This window comes from Pan paniscus, chromosome 6 (assembly GCF_029289425.2).
Source record: "Pan paniscus chromosome 6, NHGRI_mPanPan1-v2.0_pri, whole genome shotgun sequence".
NCBI classification, from domain to species: domain Eukaryota; kingdom Metazoa; phylum Chordata; class Mammalia; order Primates; family Hominidae; genus Pan; species Pan paniscus.
In genome coordinates this window covers 113833668-113855527 of record NC_073255.2, presented here as the reverse complement: position 1 = coordinate 113855527, position 21860 = coordinate 113833668, and the positions used below count along the sequence as shown (strand labels likewise).

Below are 21860 nucleotides of genomic sequence, written 5' to 3'. Positions count from 1 at the left end.
ATTAATTCATGGAGTATGACCCAGTATCATTGTGGGATAAGTTTCCTTCCGCATCAATGTAGGTCTGGATATTTCCCTTATTGAATCGTGTCATTTTCACAACCAGCCCAACTGAGAAACTTATGATATGTCCCTCTGCTAGAATACCATTCCTTAATTTCCTTCAAGGTTATTTGCTAGTTTTTACATCTCTCCTTGTTTCTCCTCCCCACGGAAATAATGAGGCTCTTAGAAAATGATTAATAAAAATGAAATGAAGGTTTAGGTCCCAACTTCTCTTCAGAATCACTCTCCATGTAGACACTAGGAGTTTTCTTGTTTATTGTCAGGAATGCTAATGAACATTATCACTGTCATCCCCGGCTACATGGCTATTTACTTGCGGCCAGCATTCCAACATTTTTGTGCACTTACTAAATGAGTGTCAAGCATATACTACACATCGCTGTATCAGTCTTACTAGGTGGGTAATTTTGCCTATATATATTTTTTGGATTAGGAAACCCAGGCTCAGAGAAGTAAGCCACTGGCTTAAGATCAAATTAATAGTAAGTAGCAAAGTCCAGATTTGAACCACAGCTTGGCTGACTTTGACACCAATATACTGTGAAAACTTGCATCGGTTGAATGCAGGCGCCTTTTCTCTTTGAGACACGGGTCCCGCCTGAGCACTACATTTCTTACTTCCTCACCTCTGTGGGACTGGTAGCCACAGGCTAAGCCTCATGCATACCCAGATGGCAGAAAGGGCTTGTGGGCTCCCTGCCTGTTACAGTGGCCTTGGCAGTGAGTCTCTGACCTCTCTCCAGTTGGGCTTCTGCTGCTGGTGTAGAGATCGCTCACCTCACTCAGCTCCCAGCCTATCAGTTGCGACAGGTGATAACAGAGTTAATTAGTACCAATTGTGGTGATATTTACTATGAGGTGGGTACTTCCTGCTGGGAACTGATTGAGACCAATTAATCATTTCAGGAGAGTCTAATGAACAGCTAGCAGCTTGGAAACCAGTTGGATCACTCCTGACAAGCTCTGCATTGACTGCCACTTTGGGAGAAAATGCTTTGTTTTCATCTTGTCACTATATAACCAAAGGAAAAATGCCATTACAATCCAACAAGTTCTTTTGAAATTCAGTGTGTCTATTCCTCAAAATAATTATATGAATTATTATTTATTATTATGAAAAGTGAATAGGGCCACTATTGTGTGCTTTAACAAAAAGTGGAACTTCTTACTTACAGACATAAACACAGGACCTGAGGAACATTCTTCTGAACTCACATGATATGAAATAATATGCATACTTTTTTCAAAGTTGTCTCATTGAGAGAGAGAATCATCTTTAGCAAAATGGTCATATTTTGGAAATAAAAGGATGGCTTGCATTTAGGAAAAAGTTAAAAAATATCAATATCTGACAATAATGCTCACTGAAGCATGTTCAGAACAAAGGTGGCTTTTTCAGTACTGACTGCCAACAGTTCACTAAAGTTTCTTGTCTCTTTTTTAGAAAATATAAAACCCAAGTTGCTAGGCCTAGACTGGAATAGCGATGTGGTACAAGGCAAAGGCAAACTTTGTTTTATTTATAGAGATAAAAAATAACAGGAAGAGATGAAGATGAATATATGGTTGCCTTTGTATGTTAAAAAGCAACAGTTTTCTTCAAATCAAATGTCTAAATCCTGCTTAATTAAAAGAAAGGAAGTTGATATTTGGATATGGTGTGTGTTGACATCCACCTCTTTGATTTATGAAAGTATGAACTAGAGAGAACAGATTACTCAAGACAGAAGAAAGAGTTCCAATTTGACAGGAAAAAGTGTAGGCAGCATTAACTTCGGTGCTTGTTAAAACATGAAGGATTAGTAGCAAAAAGGGAGGGAAGACTTGTGAATGTCTCCAGTTTAGGATCTTCAGAAATATTTGGGGTTTCTGAGAATGGCTCACCCAACCACATGAAAGTGACACTAAGGGAGTCAGCCACACGACTTCTCTAAATTCAGAGCTGGGACTGCTGTACATTGACATCAAACCATCTTACTTGAAGTGTAGCCACAAATTAAATTTATTTTTATTGAAAAAGTACTAAGTCCTTGCAAGGGGGGAAAATACAGCATTCAAAAATATGGTACTTCCTTCTCATTCTTGACAGAGCAAGCATGTAAAAAAAGAGCCAGCTTCTTAGTCTGTGTTCCCTTCCTGGGCCATATAAAAGAAGCAATAACGTTCATCAGCTACAGAATCCAAGAGAAGAATTCAGTTATCAGGTATTATTTTTTACCAGCACAATACAAAAAAATAAGCTAACCAGATTCAGAACTGTTGTATTGGCAAGAGTGTCTAAAAACAATTGCATGATATGTGTGTCCTGCTTTGGACAATTTCTTTTTGAATTTGTAGGATTCACGGTTTGTTGTTTGAGGAGGCTGAGAAAGAAAGAAAAAAATCCAGTCTCCATATGTCACTCAATCCCTTGCTGGTAAAATAAATCTACATTTGGAGGATCCACCCAAAGAGTCATGGACTAGCCCACATTAGATCATTACCAAGGCACTTAGGTCAGAAATTATAGAGAGATCATTAAAAAAAAAAAAAAAAACCTAAAGTGTTCTACTATGCACAGCATCTTCACATGGTTTTTCTGAATAACTGTGGTGGTTTTGCCAGCTGTGACAGTACACAGAATCAGTTGGATCATTCTAAATTTAGCAAGAAAATAAAATAATTTGGCACGAATAGGTCCTTCTTCATATTAAAACTATGTGGTGAATATAAACCTTGGGCAAGACAATAAGAAGTGAAGACCTACACCCAACAAAGCAATGAGGCCAAAGGTAGAAACAGTCTTAGTGAAGATTTGTCTTTTTCTATCTGCCTAGAATGACTTAGATATGCTTATGTCTAAGGCACAAAGATGAACCAGGTGACCTCTAGGACTATGTCTACCTTGGTGGTTCTATTGATAAACTGCTACTTTGAAGTACTAAAAAGAACTTGGAAAAACTGGATTTAAGTGCTTACTATAAGATATATGGAAGAGACAAGGGTAAACTTATGTTTTAAATTGTTAACCAATCCCAAATCTCACTGAGCCCTCAATTTCTACACCATTGTCGTGTCCACCGAAGAGTCTTTGAAGTTTTGCAAGAGACCCATAGACGGAGAATGGCTGCAGCATAGAAAATACCAGAAATGTGTCCTTGTGGGTTCATTTCTAAGCTAAAGGCAATTCCCTCTTACCGCAACATTTATGTGTACTTGGAAATTCAACAGACAAATGGGAATCAAATTCCCCAGAGTTCAACCTGAGCTGGTTTTTAAAAGGACAAAATAACAAACCAAGAGATAAAGAAAAATATGTGAATAAAAATTCTGGGGGGATCAAACGATTAAATTTACAACACTTCAGGGATTTTTCTCAGTCCACAAGGGAAATACTATTTTCAATCATAAGACGTAGGATGTACACATTAAGGGGCATTTACATAAAGGCTGAAATTTCCAGTTCAGGAAAAAGAGTCTAGAGGCATATTAAAGACCATCTGTCTGTAGGATTCTATTCTGAACCACGTTCTTCATCGAATTTATATGGGAGATATTATGGGTCAGCTAGAATAAATGTGATAATAAATTCCTAAACATATGTTAGAGTACACCCAATGTATGTGTCAGTCAATTATCATAATAAAAAGCAACATTTTGCTTCATATAAATCTAAATTAAAATGCACAAGGGCAGTATTTTTTTCTTTTCCCGAAAAAAGAAAAAAATGATTTTATACAAAGAATAGGAACAGATTTCCCAGTAATTTCTGCTTTGTGCATAGACTTGTGATGATGTGTCTTTTATCTTTGGAATTGTTGATTGGTGAGATTCACAAAGTGCCTTGTGCAATTCTCCAGGAGTTGAAAAAAAGGAAGGTGTTCAATGATCCTGTGGAGCCAGGAATAATATGAAACCAGATAATGAAGAGTTAAGGAAAGTTTCTAAGACTGCTAATGAACTCCATCCTGCCCTGGTAAGACCACCCTCCTTTTAAGTAAGAGGTAATTTAATATGCATCTAACTCAGTTGTGTTTGGGCTTCATCCAATCTATGAATATCAGTGTGATAAATTATAATGAATTGTCTGCAGTACTTCACAAAGTGACTATAACAGACCTGAAAAACAAGATCCGTAGCTTGATTTTCCAGCTTCCTTTGAATATTTTCTGCCCTATTCCTGTCAGAACATTCCAAAACTTGAAAATATTTCTTATAGTTCCCCACACAGAAAGTTATGTGCTTTGAGCCCCATTTGATTAGATCCACAGTTGTTGGCTGTCTCTATTAAATCAAGCCCCACACTTGAAAATGACACCAACAGTGAGACCAGCCAAATAATATAGCAAGAGAACTAACATGGCTCCTTTAGTTTCCAAAGGGTTTCTTTACATGTTAATTTCCCTTTGTAATCCACACGGTGTGCTGGGAAGTAGGTTAGTGAAAGGCACTGGGTTCCTATTTCCGAAAAAGCAGCTGGAACCTTACATGTCTGCTGGGAGAAGGGGCAGAAACTGAAAAGGGAGTCAGGAGACTCACGTTCTGGAAAGACTCTCTTTCTATAGCTGTGTCACTTTGTTCATGGGACTTAACTCCTTTAGGACGTAGTTTCTTCAATTAAGTTAAGGGCCACTGCCTGAGAGAACAGGCCATCTTCCCTTTCTTTAATGGCTGTAGGGAGTTCCAGCTCTTCAGAATGCAAAAGCATGACTCTATTCTATAGATGAGTCCTCCTAAGTAAAAAATGATTTGAATGTCATTAAGCTGTTTGTTTCCTGCTCTGGTCAGAGGACAGCAGCCCTTAGGGTAACACACAAAGGTTGTGGGGAAGGGACAGGATGTGATTTTTTCCCCTTCATCCTAATCATAAGATACAGACATAGTGGAAAGATCCATGAACTGGTACTCAAGACTGATTTTCTATGTGAAAATCATGTTAATTCTGTTGGGCTTAATTTCTTCATGGGTACAATAAAATGGATCCTTTGGAGTTGGAAGCCTCAGAAGGGCAGGAGATGGGCTTCTCTTCTCTCTGTGTTGTTCTTTGTGCCTCAGCCAGTTCCTAAGATTTGGTAGGCATTAGCATTAATTTGCTCTTGCTGCAGTAACAAATTACCTGCTAATCCCAGCACTTTGGGAGGCCAAGGCCAGAGGATCACTTGAGCCCAGGAGTTCAAGACCAGCCTGGGCAACATGGCAAAAACCTGTCCCTACAAAAAATACAAAAATTAGCCAGGCGTGGTGGTACATGCCTGTAGTCCCAGCTACCTGGGAGACAGAGGCAAGAGGATCACTAGAGCCCAGAAGGTTGAGGCTTCAGTGAGCCGAGATCATGCCACTGCACTCCAGCCTGGGTGACAGAGTAAGACCCTGTCTCAAACAAAACAAAACAAAACAAAAACAAATTATGACACACTTAGTGGCTTAAAACAACATAAATTTATTATCTTACAGCTCTGGAGGTTGGAAGGACTAAAATCGAGGGGTAGACAGTGCTACGTTTCTTTTTGGAGGGTAAAGGGGAGAATCAATTTCTTTGCCTTCCTTCCAACTTCTAGAGGCCACCCTCATTTCTTGCATCATGCCACCTTTCACCCTCAAAGCCAGCAAGGGTTGGTCGAGTCTCTCTCACATCACACCTTCTGATTCTGCTTCCATCATCTCATCTCCTTCTCTGAGTCTGACCCTCTTTGCCTCTCTCTCTCTCTTTCACTTATGAGATCCCTTGTGATTACATTGGGCCGACCCACATAATCCAGGATAACCTCCCCATTTCAAGATCCTCAATTTGTGAGATTTTAGGGTACCCATCACCTGAGCAGTGTACACTATACCCTATTTGTAGTCTTTTATCCCTCACCCCCATCCCACCCTTCCCCAAGTCACCACTAAGGAACTTACTCATGTAAGCAAACACCACCTGTACCCTAATAACCTATGGAAAAAAATTAAAAATAATAATAATAAAAGATCCTTAATTTAATCCTATTTGCAAAGTCCCTTTTGCCACTTGAGGTAACATTCACAGGTTCCTGGTATAAGAATAGAGATGTCTTTGGGTGGCCATTATTCTATCAGAGTGGTTCAACAAATACTTGATAAACTTGTAAATATTTTGAGAAAATGATAAATTAAGCACTTCAAAGTATATGTAAATTCAGCTGATTCCCACAGCCCATCACTAGCTAAAGTCATGGTCACATATATATTGTACACTCCCAGACAAACAACCTTCATACTCACTCGAGCTCATGTTCACCTGAGTTTATGTTTTGGCTTTAAAAATGTACCCTAGTTCTATTTCACTTTCTTTCACCTGATAGAATATAATCTGTTGTGAGATTTTCCTAAAAAGGTTAATTTGAATTGTTTACTCCCATATTGAGACAGCTAAAGTTCCAGGCAGAATAGAGATTTAAAACTCCTTTCTACTTCCTATCTCTTACTAAACTCCTTTCCCAATTGCCATTTCAAACAGATCAACCAACAAAAAAGAAAGGACGGTAATCTTCAGACGGAAGCAGAGACGCACAGAGCATACTGTAGACCTACTAGCAAAAACCCAAACTCTGCTGTTATTTGCAACCCATGAGTGCATATACCCTCTTCCTTCAAAATAAATCTTTCAAGCCTAAGTTACATTAGTGGAACTACTCTCTCAGTAGAGGTGCTATCAACCATCACATCAATCACAATCCATATACCTTCTGTCAAAACTTTTTCAAATTTGTTCTCATGGCATGAAAAAAATGTAACAATAAGCTTCCTGCCACTGTCCCCAACTCTCCTCCCACCAACACAGATAAAATTTCAGGATAGTTTTGGCAGACCATAGGAACATATTTTCATTTTTTAAGTTTTTCAATTGTTTTGAAGCAGTTAACATTTTATGCTGATCGGTATGTGTCACTTGGGAAAACTTCTACAAGTTTTCTACCAGTACAATTACAGGGATCTCGTCTTATCTTTAAATTAACCGTAGCTTCAGAAAGACACGCCAATCTATTATATTTGCCAAATGCCAGTTATACCAATGTATCATATATATAACTGGTGTCAAAGACTAATTAGGAATAATTGAAAGTTAATTGAACAGTACACTCAAGTATGTTGACAGAAAGATATGTCTTGAGAACTAGATCGACACACACCGCCACTTCGAAATTTTCTATGTGAGTTGTTCTCTTCTTTTAAAATTGGCAGTGATATCATATCAATGACAAAATTCACAGATTTACTTATTGATGGACTTAAGTACAAATAGAATATTTCTGTGTGGGCTTGGAGGAAATAACTGCAAATTTCACAAGGTGAAAATTCTCCTGAGCAATTTTTCCTATAGTTCTAGTAGGTTATTTAATATTTGGCACCTACTTTGAGCACAGATAAATATCCTACAGTGGGTTTAACATAGCACATAACTCTCACTGAAGAACGTGAATTTCTATGGGAAAATCTAGTTCAAAGGCAAAAAACCCCTCTACTTTATTTAACTTATTTTTTTTCCTTAGTTAATTCCATGTTCTTGAGCATGAGCCCTAAAATGAAAAGAAACTGGGCAGATTGGTACATATTAAGTATAGTTAATATCAAGAACTAGGGAAAGTAAGCACAAAATAAAAGTTGAATTCTAAATAACTAGACTACTTCCACAGTCAAGAAATGTCACCCCTTGGTGGCAATAACATCTTTCTTATGGCAAATGCAAGGTACTGTGGAACGTTCTACTGTGTTTACATTCGTCAGGTCAAATACAGTGTTGAAGAAATTGGTAGAAAGGCAAAAAATAAAATAAAACTACCTTTTCCCAAGGCAATCAGGCCAGGAAGGCAATAAGAATTCAATTTTCCCGTATAATTTAAATAATGAACTCAGTTTTCCTCTCCCCTTCCAAAATGTAGATAATGGCTGTAGCTAAGCTTAAAGTTGTCACACATCTGGAAGACTATTTTAAAATACATTCAAAATGTTTTGATTACATGATGCCAAGCATCTGGCAATGCAAACTTCTTTAGGTGTTTTTCTTTTACAGATATTCAGCCCTGTATAGACAGTCATTGTGCTAGATTTTGAGCTACTCATTTTATTTGTACAACAACAAAAATATGTATGCAAAGGTAAGGCTTTCCTTATGATTTTGATTAGGTAGATTTAACCTAATGACATTAACAGAGTTGCCATTGATTCTTATATTACTTGAACCACCCTCTAGCTGGGCTTTCTCTCTACCCCCAAAAAGCCCTTCAGAGGCTTCTATTGGTCAGACCCTCCCCAGGAACAGTATTTCTCAAACAAACAGCATTCACTCACTTGTCTAAATAGTAACGGACTTTATTGGTTTCATTCCACAGCAAGGATGAGGAAAAGCGAGGCTTCTAGTTTTCCCTGCCTAATAAGAACCAGGCTTAGGAATACCTGTGGTTCACCAGCCATCCCCAAACATTTGCAGGATCTTGAGGTAGGAGGTAGGTATTCTTCATGTGAGGTCGCCTCCCTCCTAATGCGAGCTAGCTCGGACTTCCAAAGCCCTTTTCCACAAACGAACCTAACCATTCCCGCCTCCACTCCACTGACCACCTTAAGTCAGGTGACAATGCGGCGGCTGGGGTGTTCCGGGTCAACCACGCACTAGTTATTTGTTTTGTACCATGCATTCTACCTCAGATCACCTATTCTTGCTTTTGACCTAGTGGGGCAGGGACAGATTCCTCAAAGGCAAGGAACAGGTCGTATTTATCATTGTAGCTTCAGTACCTAGCACAGTGCTAGGTTCAATAAATATCTTGAATTGTTCTGAATAAAATGTCGTCTGGGGAGGCCGAGACGGGTGGATCACCTGAGGTCGGGAGTTTGAGATCAGCCTGACCAACATGGAGAAACCTCATCTTTACTAAAAATACAAAATTTGCCGGGTGTGGTGGCTCATGGCTATAATTCCAGCTACTTGGGAGGCTGAGGCAGGAGAATCGCTTGAACCCGAGAGGCGGAGGTTGTGGTGAGCCGAGATCGTGCCACTGAACTCCAGCCTGGATAACAAAGAGTCAAACTCCGTCTTAAAAAAAAAAAGAAGTCATCTGCCCCAGTGATGAGGTAAACAGCATTACATTTCAAACTTGAAATATAATTAAACAGGTGGTCAGGTTTGAGTTTAAGTAGTGTTCACAGTGTAGAAGGCATGAATAGCAGATCAGTGGGAGAGGTCTGCAGAGCTCTATTTGCAAAAGGGTGCTACTGGAACAACAGAAAAGATTGTATTTGTTATGAACAAGTGGAGTATCCAGCCTGTGTGTTTAGGCTTCCTTGAGACAAAGAATACACACTTTGGGGGAGAGAATCATTTTTGTCTCCTTCTTCATGGAATATGCCCTGACTCTGCTGGCTTCAGTTCTGGAAGGCCCAGGGCTACTCAGGGGTCTAGAGCATCATCAGCAACAATGGCACTGCAGCAATGGAAACCAGCACCTAGTGGTGGAGCTTGCTCTGGAGTGGGTGAGGCCAGCCCTCAGATGCTAATGGGGACAGGGCAGAGGGCAAGGCCTTGGGGCTTGAGTGCTGGAGTCATTGCAAGCTGCTTTTAGCTTCACGGGCAGTCATTGGAACCTTATTCATGAACACATTTGCAATATCCTCTGAGAACTCCCGGGAAAAAAGTGGGAGAATGTGAAGACCCCAGAGGGCCTAAGTTGCAAATGAGGTGAGGACCAGAGAAATATGTTTTACTCTGTTAATATGACTTCATTTAGAAACCAGTGTGCTGTGGCCTAGGAAAACCTGTATTTGATTGATTGCTAGATAGACAGATAAACAGATAGATAAATAGATGGAAAACAAATTTGATGTTATGAAGCAACATAATATTTTGCTATCTTATATTTAATAGCATAATATATTGCTATTTAACTTTCAAATATATTTTAAATCAAGTATTTGAAGCAGTTTCATGACCCTCTGAGCAGAAAATACACCTAAGAAAAATGCAGAAAGTCTCCTAAAGGGTTAATTGTTCCAAGGTGGAGAATATATTTAAATTCAAAATTCCTCATGAAAACCAGCCTTCTCTTTAGGTTTTTGCAAATAACAGCAATTGGTGGCTAATATTCTTAACCTTTAGTCAGTTTTCTGTTGATGAGAAATCAGAATCAGGGATTATTACTTTTCCAAAGAATGTTTAGACATCCTAGTGACATGATCACTATATGAAATATAATTCAAATTATCTCAGTTTAAACACTGACTTTGACAGTTAGTAAAATCATTTAATTTTCTACTATGGAAACTATTTTAATAATTTTAACCACTTTTTAGATTATATCAATTCTTTGAGATGAAGTACGACAGAGAAATGAAAATAATCTGTAAATTGAGCTCTATTGCAAAAAATGATTTTCATTCTTCAGTAGGGGTATTAATGGATAACCTTTCAAGTGCCTTTTTTTTGTATTTCTCTTCTTCCTCTACCTCTCCTTTCTTATACAGCTCAAAGAAAATCTAGTTCATGAAAGCAGACTCTAGTTAATGACCCCCTTCCCTCTGCTCTCTCCCATTCTCTTTCATTCACATTCCCAACTTTGCATCTCTCTTCTCATTTTCCTTTTTTCTTTCCGGGGAATGACCACCTCAAAGGATTAATTCAGAACAGGCAGCAGAAAATGGTAACAAGAGTGGGCAAATCAGGATGTGGATTCAGAATCAAGAGGTATTTTAAAGGAGGAGAGTTACTCAAATTAAACATATGTTAAGAATATGGGTTTGTTGTTCATGGCATACCTGCTGCCTGTGATCCCACCCTCGTCAGATCAGCCTTCAAGAGCAGAGCATTCCCAAGTGGAATAATAAATACAGTGGCTGGAGGGTATATGGGTCTCAGCAGCTCTGACTTCACCGTAGGAACACAGGTGGTACTGACCTAGCTTAACCAGAGAAATGGATTGTGGCCCCTCAGGCTCAGAGCCAGTGAGAATTCAGTCCCCAAATAAACAGGCTTTGGGCATATATAAATTCTAATATAGGTCTTGGCATTTATAATATGCTTTGCTTCAACTGATATTGCCTGTTTCCCAAGGCGTCATCTTTCTTACTTTGATATGTGTGAACTAGGCAGTAAAAATCCATTAGCCTTCTTTTAAAAATGCTGTACAGAGGCTTAGAGTGTTTTTTCGCTGGGTTGATCTGCCATCAACCTAAGGATATGGCAAATTGTGTTATGTAGGTAACAATGAAAAGCCTTGCCCTACCTCTACGCTTTCATTTCTCCTGATGTATCATATTTTGCAGCTCTTTGCTATCTCCGAATTTTGCACCCAAACATCATTGATATGAACTAGTCACACATACAACTCACCAAGGGTTTTCATCAGGAACTATGTAGAATATAAAACAGGAACTATATTATTTACTTTTCCATTTCTGTCCTCCCTTGCTTTAGAAGAGTTTTGAGGTGGAGAACAGTCATGTAATATATTTATGGCTTGAATTCATTCCATTGGTAGGCAAGATTCAACACTGTTGGATCCCTCAGGATAAGTATCCATGATACAGACATTGTTTAAGAATTCGTAAAGGTTTTTGAGAAAAAATATTTTAAATTTAGTTTTGGAATAATACAGGTCTGAGAGGCTCACAGAGCCCATTTCCCATTTATTTTGCCATTATTCCTGTAACACAAGTACTAGCTAACTAGTGAAATTTTAACAGAACAATAAAGGGTAATTTTTTTTCTCTTTGCACTGTGTATGAAAAAAAGAGTACTTGCTAACTAAAAGAATAATGTGAAAAAATAAATAGTTTCTAAGTCCTTCAATCTTTGTATTTGCTTTTGTTTTGCATTTTTTATTGATACATCATGGTTGTACATATTTTGGGGGTACATCTGATATTTTGATACATGTACACAATGTGTAATGATTGAATCATAGTAGTATCAGTTTAGAGATATGATACACAACCAACCAAATATTCTTATCTCTTCATTAAAGCAGGCAGGTCCCAGATGTTTAATTACAAGTTTGAGTTATAACATAGCATTGGTGTTCTGTTTCACTTCTGTAACAATGTCCCAAATCAGCAGCTGTCATATCAGAGGACCTGATATAGTGAAAATTTCTATTTACACAAAGGATAGTTTGGAGACTGTGATGATTTGTTTTTCAAAAAGAATCATTTAATTATCCTGATCTTCTTTAGCAAATCATATCTGACTTGAGAATTGGCCTTCTCTGTCCATGTTGTCCAAATTTGTGATGTTTTACAGAACTTGGCTCAAAGTCCGTCATACAAAGGGAAGAACACATTGGAATGTTCTAAAGGCAGGACATTTATGTAAAGCAGTTTTCAATATAGAGAAGTGATAATCCAGTGAAATCCTGTTCTGAAAATTAGCCAAATATTCACAAATTTGACAAAGCACACAAGAGAAGATGCAATAAAACATGTAAGGGTCATCATGAGGAGTGTGACTGGGGAGGGGGAGAAAGGCTCAGGTGGGGTTTTCTCTCCTCTGAGCACCTGCTCCAAAAGTGAAGTCTTTTGGCATGGTGTCATTTATGCCTGTGATGAAGTGCCTGGATTCTCTCGAATGCTCACATCTTCCCCTGCCAAGTCATCATCCATTCCCATTTATTTAAAAAATTGATTATTAGATGAAACAACAAAATATATCTCCCGTTACACATATTAAGTGGGGATATATGCAGAACTATTGATCAGTTGTTAAGGCTGGCTAACACATTTTCTCCATGTTTAAAACAAAATGAAATCTACAGTTGAAATACTCATGAATCCACACAAATTCCTGTGACAGGGACCATCCTACTCTTCCTGCTCCCCCCTTGTTTTCTTCACGCACATGTGTCCTTGCTGCCAGAGAAGCACATTTACTTTGATAGTGGAGCTCCTTTAGCCATTAAAAGCTACAGTTCTACTTTTTATATTTGGAAAAATGCTCAAAATGTGTTACTTTCAGGGGGAAGTAAATACTGGGCCACTTTGAGAGTCAAGCCCTTCAAAGCGTAGCAACGGCGTTTTGAAAACTTCTGATTCTATTTTTGTAGAATCTTTGTCCCATCTTTTCCCCGTGTGGATTTTCTGAAAGGCTTTGAGTCCTTGAGTGAGCATTCTTCCAGTGGCAATTTCAACATATCTGCCGAATGTTTTCATTTATGCTGCTGGTAGGATACACGATAATATACATCATTAAATTAATACTGTTCCCATACAGCAGTTCTTTTCCAGGAGTTGTTTGCTGGCTGTCCAGCTGTGGGATCAGAGGATGGGATACTGTTGATTTTAGACATAAGGAAGGGGACAGTGGGAGCCAAGCTCTTAGTGATGAAGCCTTTTAGGGTCCTGGGGGAACTACTATACGTCTCGTGTCAGATAACGCAATATGCAACATCGCTGTTCACAAAGAGCGCCCACCCAAGATGAAAAATCACAGATAAGGCAAAATAATTTACTAAAATGTGGACTGGGAGCACTCTCTTTTAGAAAGTGTCTAGGAGGGAAAGCTAAATAAGCCAAAGGAAAAATTTGTGTGTAAGCTGCTTATCTGCTATTATTAGCAAGGTGAAGGGATCCTGGCAACACTTTGTGGTCTTTAAGGACATTTTGGCTTCTCTTGGCATGATGCTCTGGAATTATTTTTTCCATTTTTTCATGCTGTCTCTGTAACACAACCTCTTTACAGAGTATATCTCAGGAAATGACAATTGGCTGTCGAATCCCATACAAACTGATTGGATATGACAGCTTAAAGGAAGAAATATTCTGCAGAGAAGAAAGTTTTTACTCATACTCTTATATTTTAATCCTCTTTTTACTTTTTCTTGGTTAATTTTATTATTTCAATTAGATAATTTAAAAATCAACACATCACATACCAACCTCTCCTAAGAGCAATCATAAGATTTGGTGATTTTTCTGATAGACAGGATAGGGTTTCAAATTTGCATTATTTTATCTACTGAATTAACTATGAATTCTAAACCAAACTAATGCTGCCATGTGTTTTTAAACATCTCTAATCTAAACCATCTGGAGAGGCATGGTTTTGCAAAGGCATCCCTTTCAGGACACTGTGGATTTTGTCACTGCTTGAGGTTTTGGCAAACCATCAATGTTACTATAATTCTCTTTGGTGAAATATAGCTTTTGACTAGGATTTGAGAGTCTTGGTTGTGTGTGTGTGTGTGTGTGTGTGCATGCATTTATGTGAGCATGAGCACTTGGGTACAATTTTTTGCTCCTGTTTTCTTTAGTTTTCAGAAGACTATATTTATCATGAACATTTTAAAGAAATAAAGATTTTAATTTAATTTCAACTACTCAACATAACACTAGACAAAGTTATTGAAGAAGCAAAGATGTAATGCTGCATAACATAACTTATTGTTCATAGGTGCTGGAAATACTTTTTTAAAAACTCAAAAGGAAAAAAACATACTGGCTTTAGAGAACAAAAAACAGTGAGGTTTGAAGTTATAAAATGATTATGGATACAATAATTTGTAGCATATAAGGCATAAACTCAACATATTTTCAAGGAGATTAGAGTTAAAAATTAACGAAGATAAATCTTTCATCTAATAAAAGCAACATCTTGCTCAAGTCTTTGGCAAATAATGAACATACCATTTAAAAGTAAACAATCGGATATAAAAACGGAAAAAGCAAAGTATAGACTATTTGTTACAATAGAGGTTAGGAAACTTCCCCGGGAAGTAAAGATAATTATATTTGCAGAAATTCTCTACAATAGTAAATGTTTTCAAATAATTCCAAAAATTAAGTTTTGCTCAAAGTCACTGTCTAAAATGTATTAAAATAAGAATGTGACTCTTGGAGAATCACATTATTTATTTATTCCAGGAGTCTCTGTATTTATTAATAACACAGTGTGTTCAAAAAGCCCCATTCATCCAACAATATTAGGCAACTTAAAGACACACACAAATCAGAAAGTGTGGAGCTAGTTTGCAGAGGGAGAAAAAGCTATATTTTTAAAAAATAGATGGTCTGGAGTCTAGAAGTGGTTCCATCCCTAGAATATAAACAAGACAAAGCAATGTACAAGTATCCCTCTCGGGGGTGGTAGTGGCCTCTGTCCACTCTTGGTGGGTACTCATCTGGCCTGGGGCAACTACAGCCCACTCCTGCTCTGTACTGGTTCCTTTCCTGAAAGGAGGGCCCCGATGCACATATCTCTGAGGGAGGGTGTTGCCCTTCTGAGACTTCTCTTTCCTTTCAGACCACCTGGTATTCTTTTAAACCTGCTCTTGCCTATATGAAAATGTTGTAGGATAAAGAAAATGCATAATCTGATAGTCCAGAGAATGGAAGCCCTACCAAAGGGGTCCTTGGGTCATACATATCTCTAAGAGGGACAGCTTTTAACAGATATGCTAAACTGGTATTAAATGAAAGTAGAAAACATTGGTCAGCCCCATCATCCTTATTCTTGCTTCATAGCCTACAGAGTGTGTTAAGCACGGCAAATGGCCAGTTAGTCTCTAAATAATTCATTGTAGCCATGTGAGCTACGTAGGTACAAGAGGGTTCATTTATGAAGCTGGGGCATGGGGCCATCAGTGTGAGTAGTCTAGCCAAGGAAGCCAATGCATCTGTACCTCGCAAGTGGCAAAAGCACAATAACAGGATGATATTCAAGCCATACACATAGTATAACCTTATGGGTTATTAAAACGCTGAGTTCAGCCGGGTACAATGGCTCACGCCTGTAATCCCAGCATTTTGGAAGGCTGAGGCAGGAGGATCACAAGGTCAGGAGATCAAGACCAGCCTGGCCAACATGGTGAAATCCTGTCTCTACCAAAAAATACAAAACTTAGCTGGGCGTGGTGGTGTGCGCCTGTAATCCCAGCTACTTGGGAGGCTGAGGCAGGAGAATCGCTTGAACCTGGGAGTCTGAGGTTGCAGTGAGCTGAGATCGTGCTGCTGTACTCCAGCCTCATGACAGAGCAAGATTCTGTCTCAAAAAAAAAAAAAACAAAAAACCAAAACCAAAAAAAAAAAATGCTGAGCTTATTTTGTACTCATTGGTAAGATGCCCTTCTCTACCTGTCCCCAGCACTCTCCTGTTGCCTGAATGAATTGGTACCTCCCTGGAGAACCCCTCAGTCACAACCCCCCATTCAGCAACTAAGGAGGGAGGTCACATCCATGCTATTTGGACAATACACAAAGATTGCTACATATTTTGAATTTCATTCTTGTATATTCAATAATAATTATTGCTGACACTCACTGGGTACTTACTATGGGCCTGTCACTAAATACATCACATTTATTTATTTATTATAGTTTCATAACAACCATTTGACTTGCTCAAGGTCACAGAGATTCTAAGTGGTAGAATCCAAATTATAATTCCAGGCTGTGTGGCCTTATAGCTCACTCTTAACCACTATGTACTTAACCTCCCCCCAGAACTCAGAAAATATCTCATCATCATTTAGTTAGAAAACAAATGGTTAAATAGTTGGGATGAGAGAACTTTGGAATTGTCTCAGTTTCCCTCTATCAACTGGCATTTTAATATAAAGAACACACATATAAATTTAACCAATGTGAACAGGGCCTAGGTAATAGAAATAATTGAGAGGAGCCAGTCAGGTGATGGAAAATTAAGCATGGTTGGGGTTGGGGAAAACTGAAGGGCTCTTGTGGAGAGGGTCTCACCTCCAGCCTATCACTGCTGTGAGGGCCTGGCCATGGTGGGTACCTCCAAAATAATTGTTGAATGAATGAACAAATGAATGGGTCAATGAATGAATCTAAGTTAGGTGAAATTTCTTCAGGAATATATCCTAGCAAGAAAAATAAAAATGCCAAGGTTTAAGCTTCTTCCCACGTGACTATCATGCAATAATAGTAAAACAAACAGATGTAAAGAGAATACTTTTATCATTTCAAAGCAAGTTCACCAATTACTATGGACTGAATTGTACTTTCCCCACCACGATCAAATTCATATGTTGAAGCCCTCACCCTCAATGTGACTGTATTTGGAAATAGGGACCAGAAGGAGGTAATGAAGGTTATGAGGTCATAACGGTAGGGACCTGACAGGATAGGATTAGTGTCCTTATAAGAGACATCAGAGAGCTCACTGTCTCCATCCACCATGTGAAGACACAACAAGACAGTGGCCATCTGCAAGCCAAGAAGAGAGCTCTCACAGATTACGTTATGTGTAAGGCTATGCACACAGTATAACCTTACCAGTTATTAAAATACTGATCTCATTTTAGCTCAGTATTTGCTGCCTCCTTGACTGTGGACTTCTCAGACTCCAAAACAGTGAAAAATAAATTTCTGTTGTTTATAAACCGCCCAGTCAATGTTATTTTGTTGTAGCAGCCTGAGCAGGCTAATATAACTATGTTGTTTCTATTATCCTTATTACAATCTTAAGAGGTAGTTAGAATCCCATCTATATTCAACCCAGACCCCTCAGAACACCCATCTTCCCGAGACCAAGGCTTCTCTCACCTCAGTGAATGGCTGGAGGTGGGTGGGTATTGAAGGGAAGGGAGGGACAAGACAGAAAACGTGCTCTTATTGCAATCTGGCTCTCACTGCACAGCATCCATAATTCCCAGGATACTTCCTGAATGAAGCACACTGGAGAAAGCCTGGTTCAGATGGTTGTAGCACAGTGGATGGGGAGAGAAGGGAAGGGCATTTAGGGAACTGGATAGAATCAGCTGGAGTTCTGTGTTGACAACATGTGTGCACATTAATGGGATGCAGCAAATGCTAATAAGAGGCTAGTTTTTGTAATGATATGAAACTTTAGCTTGATCACTTGCAATGTGACACGGCAAGACAAATAAAACGATTTTAAAACAACTTGTTTAAAGGTGTATTCTCATGGCATCCTCTTCATCAAATAGCTCACTTGGTCCCTCGCATACTCCATGAGGTATAGAAATAATCTCCTTCATTGCTGTTTTCAGATGAGGAATCACCTACAATACAATCTCTTTGCTAGAATCCAGCTGATAATTCTAACTTCCCTAGATGTGTCCCAATGATCACTTCTGCTTCTTCATGAGTTGCTTTTTGGAGAAGACTCTAGAGGAGGGTAGATAAAGAATGAAAGCTGGAGAGGCAGGTTTTCTGCTTCCAGCTTCCTGGGCAAAGCAAAATGAAATTCCTGCTGTTTGATTTAATAAGAATCACTGTCTAGCTCATCGGATCGGTCATTCTCAATTGGCAGAAAAGAAGTGTTTTGGGATGTCGGCGTTTCATTTCACCATGTATACTGGTATTCCCTTATGCCTTTTCCGAAAGGCACAAAGTAGCAATGTTGTGGCACTATTTCTCTGGTCTGATCCACGTAAGTTGTATCTTTTATGTAAGAGTTTAATTTTACCTTTATGTCAAAAGTAAGTTTAAATTTTCCATGATTTTATTCTTCAAAATGTGTATGATAATCAATGTAACACTGGTTGAGGTTTCCTCTTCTGTTTTCCCATCCTGAGGCACTTTGAATATCACATTTGAAAACTGTTTGGGTCTCACTCTGGTTTTCATATTCTTAGCCATGGAGTTTATTTGGCAATTATAAAGCACCTACTATGTGCTTTCATTTTGAATCCCAGGAATTCATACTAAATATGAAGCAGTAATTGTCAAAGAACTTTCTATTCTTTTATCTGTTTTTCTTTTTTGACCTGTAATAACCACTTCTTAGCCTAGCCAAGAGAAAAGCTTAGAAGATGCCCTTTTCTTTTTATCAGATGGGCCATAAGCAAGTTACTATTCTTTTCATTTAAAAAAATAAATAAAAATCCTTAAGGAGATTCTAACACTTCTCTGGTCAAAATATACTTTACAAAGTTAATGTCAATTAATTTATATCTCTGTGTCCACAGCCGTTTTGTAGATTTGGATTACAGACCACAATCTGGGTTGGGGGAGGGAAAAAATTGATGGAGGAAGAAATGAGGTTTACTGAAATAAACTTTACAATTGAACTAGAGACTAGAGAAAGTCTTCTTTGCATGGGATCAGGAAACACAACAATAAAGCCCCCATGACTCACCCAGGGTCACTCAGCACTGCAGTCAGCTAGGAATGGAACTCCGAGTCCTAACTTTCTGTCCCTGTCCTAACCACCAGCCCACACTCCCTCCTCTGTTACCATCACTCTTCACAGGCGGAACTCTCTTTGAGGTTAGCAGGAACCTCATACAGAATCAAACACTGGGCAGCTGAGGCCGTGTGCAGCAATGACATCTGTACCCTTTATAGAATCTTAACGGGAAGCAAAGCCCATGAAGGAATAAAGACTGAGGGCTTTAAACACTGACACAAATGAGGTTAGCTGATATTACCCCACTTCACACTCTGCTTTGCCCTGACATAGTGAGGGTTTCAGGTCATTGTCAGCTTCAGGTCATTGTCAGGTCCACCTCTAAAAGAGATTGCCAAGAACAAAGAAACCAAATCACCAAAAAGTAAAAGTAAAAATAAAAACCTCTGACCAAGCTAAGACTCTAAACATAGCTTTTCCATTTACCTCAACGCAGATAATTCTAAGGTATATATTTCTGATTCTATTCATTCCATTTAAAAGAGAAAGACCACACCAGGGTAAGCAATGCAGGGTGGTCAGACACATAATCTAATGACAGTGTGTGGAAGCCACTACAGAAGACAGCAGGAGCACTGCCAGAGTGTGTTATGGGGCTGAGTGGCTGATTTCTATGCAGGGTCCACCAATATTTTCCAAGTACAGACAGCTTTTATTGAAATAAAAATAGAAAATGCAGGACCAGAGATCACACTAAAAATTCAGTTTAGTAAAGACACAAAAACTGCCTGTGACAGTAGAAGATACTTTTTGGCCTTGCTATCCATAACAGAGAGAAATGAAACCATATACTAAAATCTTTTTATGAGTAGGCTAAAAGCTTGTCAGTCTTTACAAAACACCATGGAGCTGATGTCTGTTTCTTGTGCATTTGCTTTCCACTGACTGACACAATGCTTCTCTGATCCATTGGTTTTGTTTACAATTATACACTTTTAAAAAATATGAAGAATCAGCAGAGATCAGCAGGAAATGAATAGCTACGCAATTACTCCAAAATTATAAAAGTACAGTCATCATAAGGTACTCTTGCTACTCTCTACCTCTGCCCTTTTTCTAAGTAATGAATTGTCTAATTTTGAAATTATCAGAACATCACAGGAGAAGCACATTCAAACGACGTGATTTCCCTGAGTTAGTGTCTAGAAATGACCAGTTGTAATAAATAAGATTTAGCAAAGATCAGATAGGATAGAAGAAAAGTTATAGGTCAGTGAGTGAAGGCTTTGGTTTTTCCACATATATATTTTAATTCTGTGGGATCTCTAAATTTCCATTTAGGGTTAGAAGGTGGTAAAGACAGCCACGTCTAGAACCATGTCTAATCGATACCTTATAAGAGTAGGTGGCCAAAAATATACCTTGAATGGGCTGTACAGCCTTTGCTATCAAGTCCCATATCTGCCCACATTTTTAGAATGCAGCCTAGGTGATGGCACGATGTATGCGATAGAATAAGCCTCAGTTCCCGGATTGGCTCTACTGTTCACTAGCTGGGTAACCTCTAAAGTATAAAATCTCTCAACTGGAAAAAGAGAATAATAACATTTTTCTTACCTCCCTGTTGTACAATCAATGAGATCATGAAGGCAGAAGTGTTGGGAAAATTTAAAATACAGAAACACATAGATATTGCTACAGGTATTACACTTTAGTACAAAGGTAACCAAATTGCCTTTATTATGTTATCTGTCTACCTAACCTCCATCACTATTTCATCTAGGACTTCCCTGGCTGCTGAAAGTTTCCTGATTTTGTCTCCCAACAGTTCAGAAATACTAAATATCATAGCAATTTTGTTTGTCTTTGGCAGCCAGTGATATTTAGCTGACCTTTATCCCAACTTCATGAGTATCACCTGTATCAAAGTGATGACTACAAGTTTTTGGAATCAACTATTTTACTCAGCATCTTTTGGTAACTCTGGTATGACTATCTTGTTACTATATTTAGGGTACCTCTTGCTTTTTTTTTTTTAAATCACGAGTATATTTTCTTCTCAATGACATATATTGGATCATTAAGGGAGAAACTAAAAAAAATGTTTGTTGGAGAAATGTCTAGTCAATGATCCCAAAGATACACACACACACAAGAATGCCCTTTTCAATTAATACTAGTATTAACTATTGTTGTGTGGTAAAACAAGTAATTTACAGTTGATTCCAGAAACCTGTAGTCAGTTAATATAATTAAAATTTAAAAATCATGATAAAGATCATACATATTGATTATAATAATGTATTATTGTTGGATTTTTAAAATCAAAGACTTTCTGTAATATCAAAATAATTTAAAAGGCACTGTTTTTCAAAAATGTGCTTCTCTTTATTTCTTAATCCTTACAGTATTTTCCTGGGGATTCGGCAAACCTTGTAAAACTGAACAAAATTAGGATTTTGTGCTTCTATGTTTACAGAAGGAGCATATCAAGCTGACTTGAAAATCTTAAAAAAAATAAAAGAAAAAAAGAAAGAACCGTTCTTATTTCAAAGGCTAAGAAAATAAAGGTTATTTACCATACAGACCTAGACTTCTCGTTAAGTTGTTTTTGAGACAGCAAATTAGAAAAACATGGCCAGAGTTAGAGGTTACTCAATCAGGTTGAGGCTGGGACTCTATTCCAGCAGCTCCTATTCCTCAAATTATATCTGATAATGCTCTAAAGTCTAAACATATTTTAGTTCAAAAAGATACT

The 21860-nt window shown here is 38.2% G+C and overlaps 1 protein-coding gene across 6 annotated transcripts in view; it reads right to left on the bottom strand.

Moving 5' to 3' along the window:
- The window catches only part of DYNC1I1 (dynein cytoplasmic 1 intermediate chain 1), a 326092-nt gene that overhangs the window by 79830 nt on the left and 224402 nt on the right, over positions 1–21860 (bottom strand). The gene's annotated exons all lie outside the window — the stretch shown is intronic.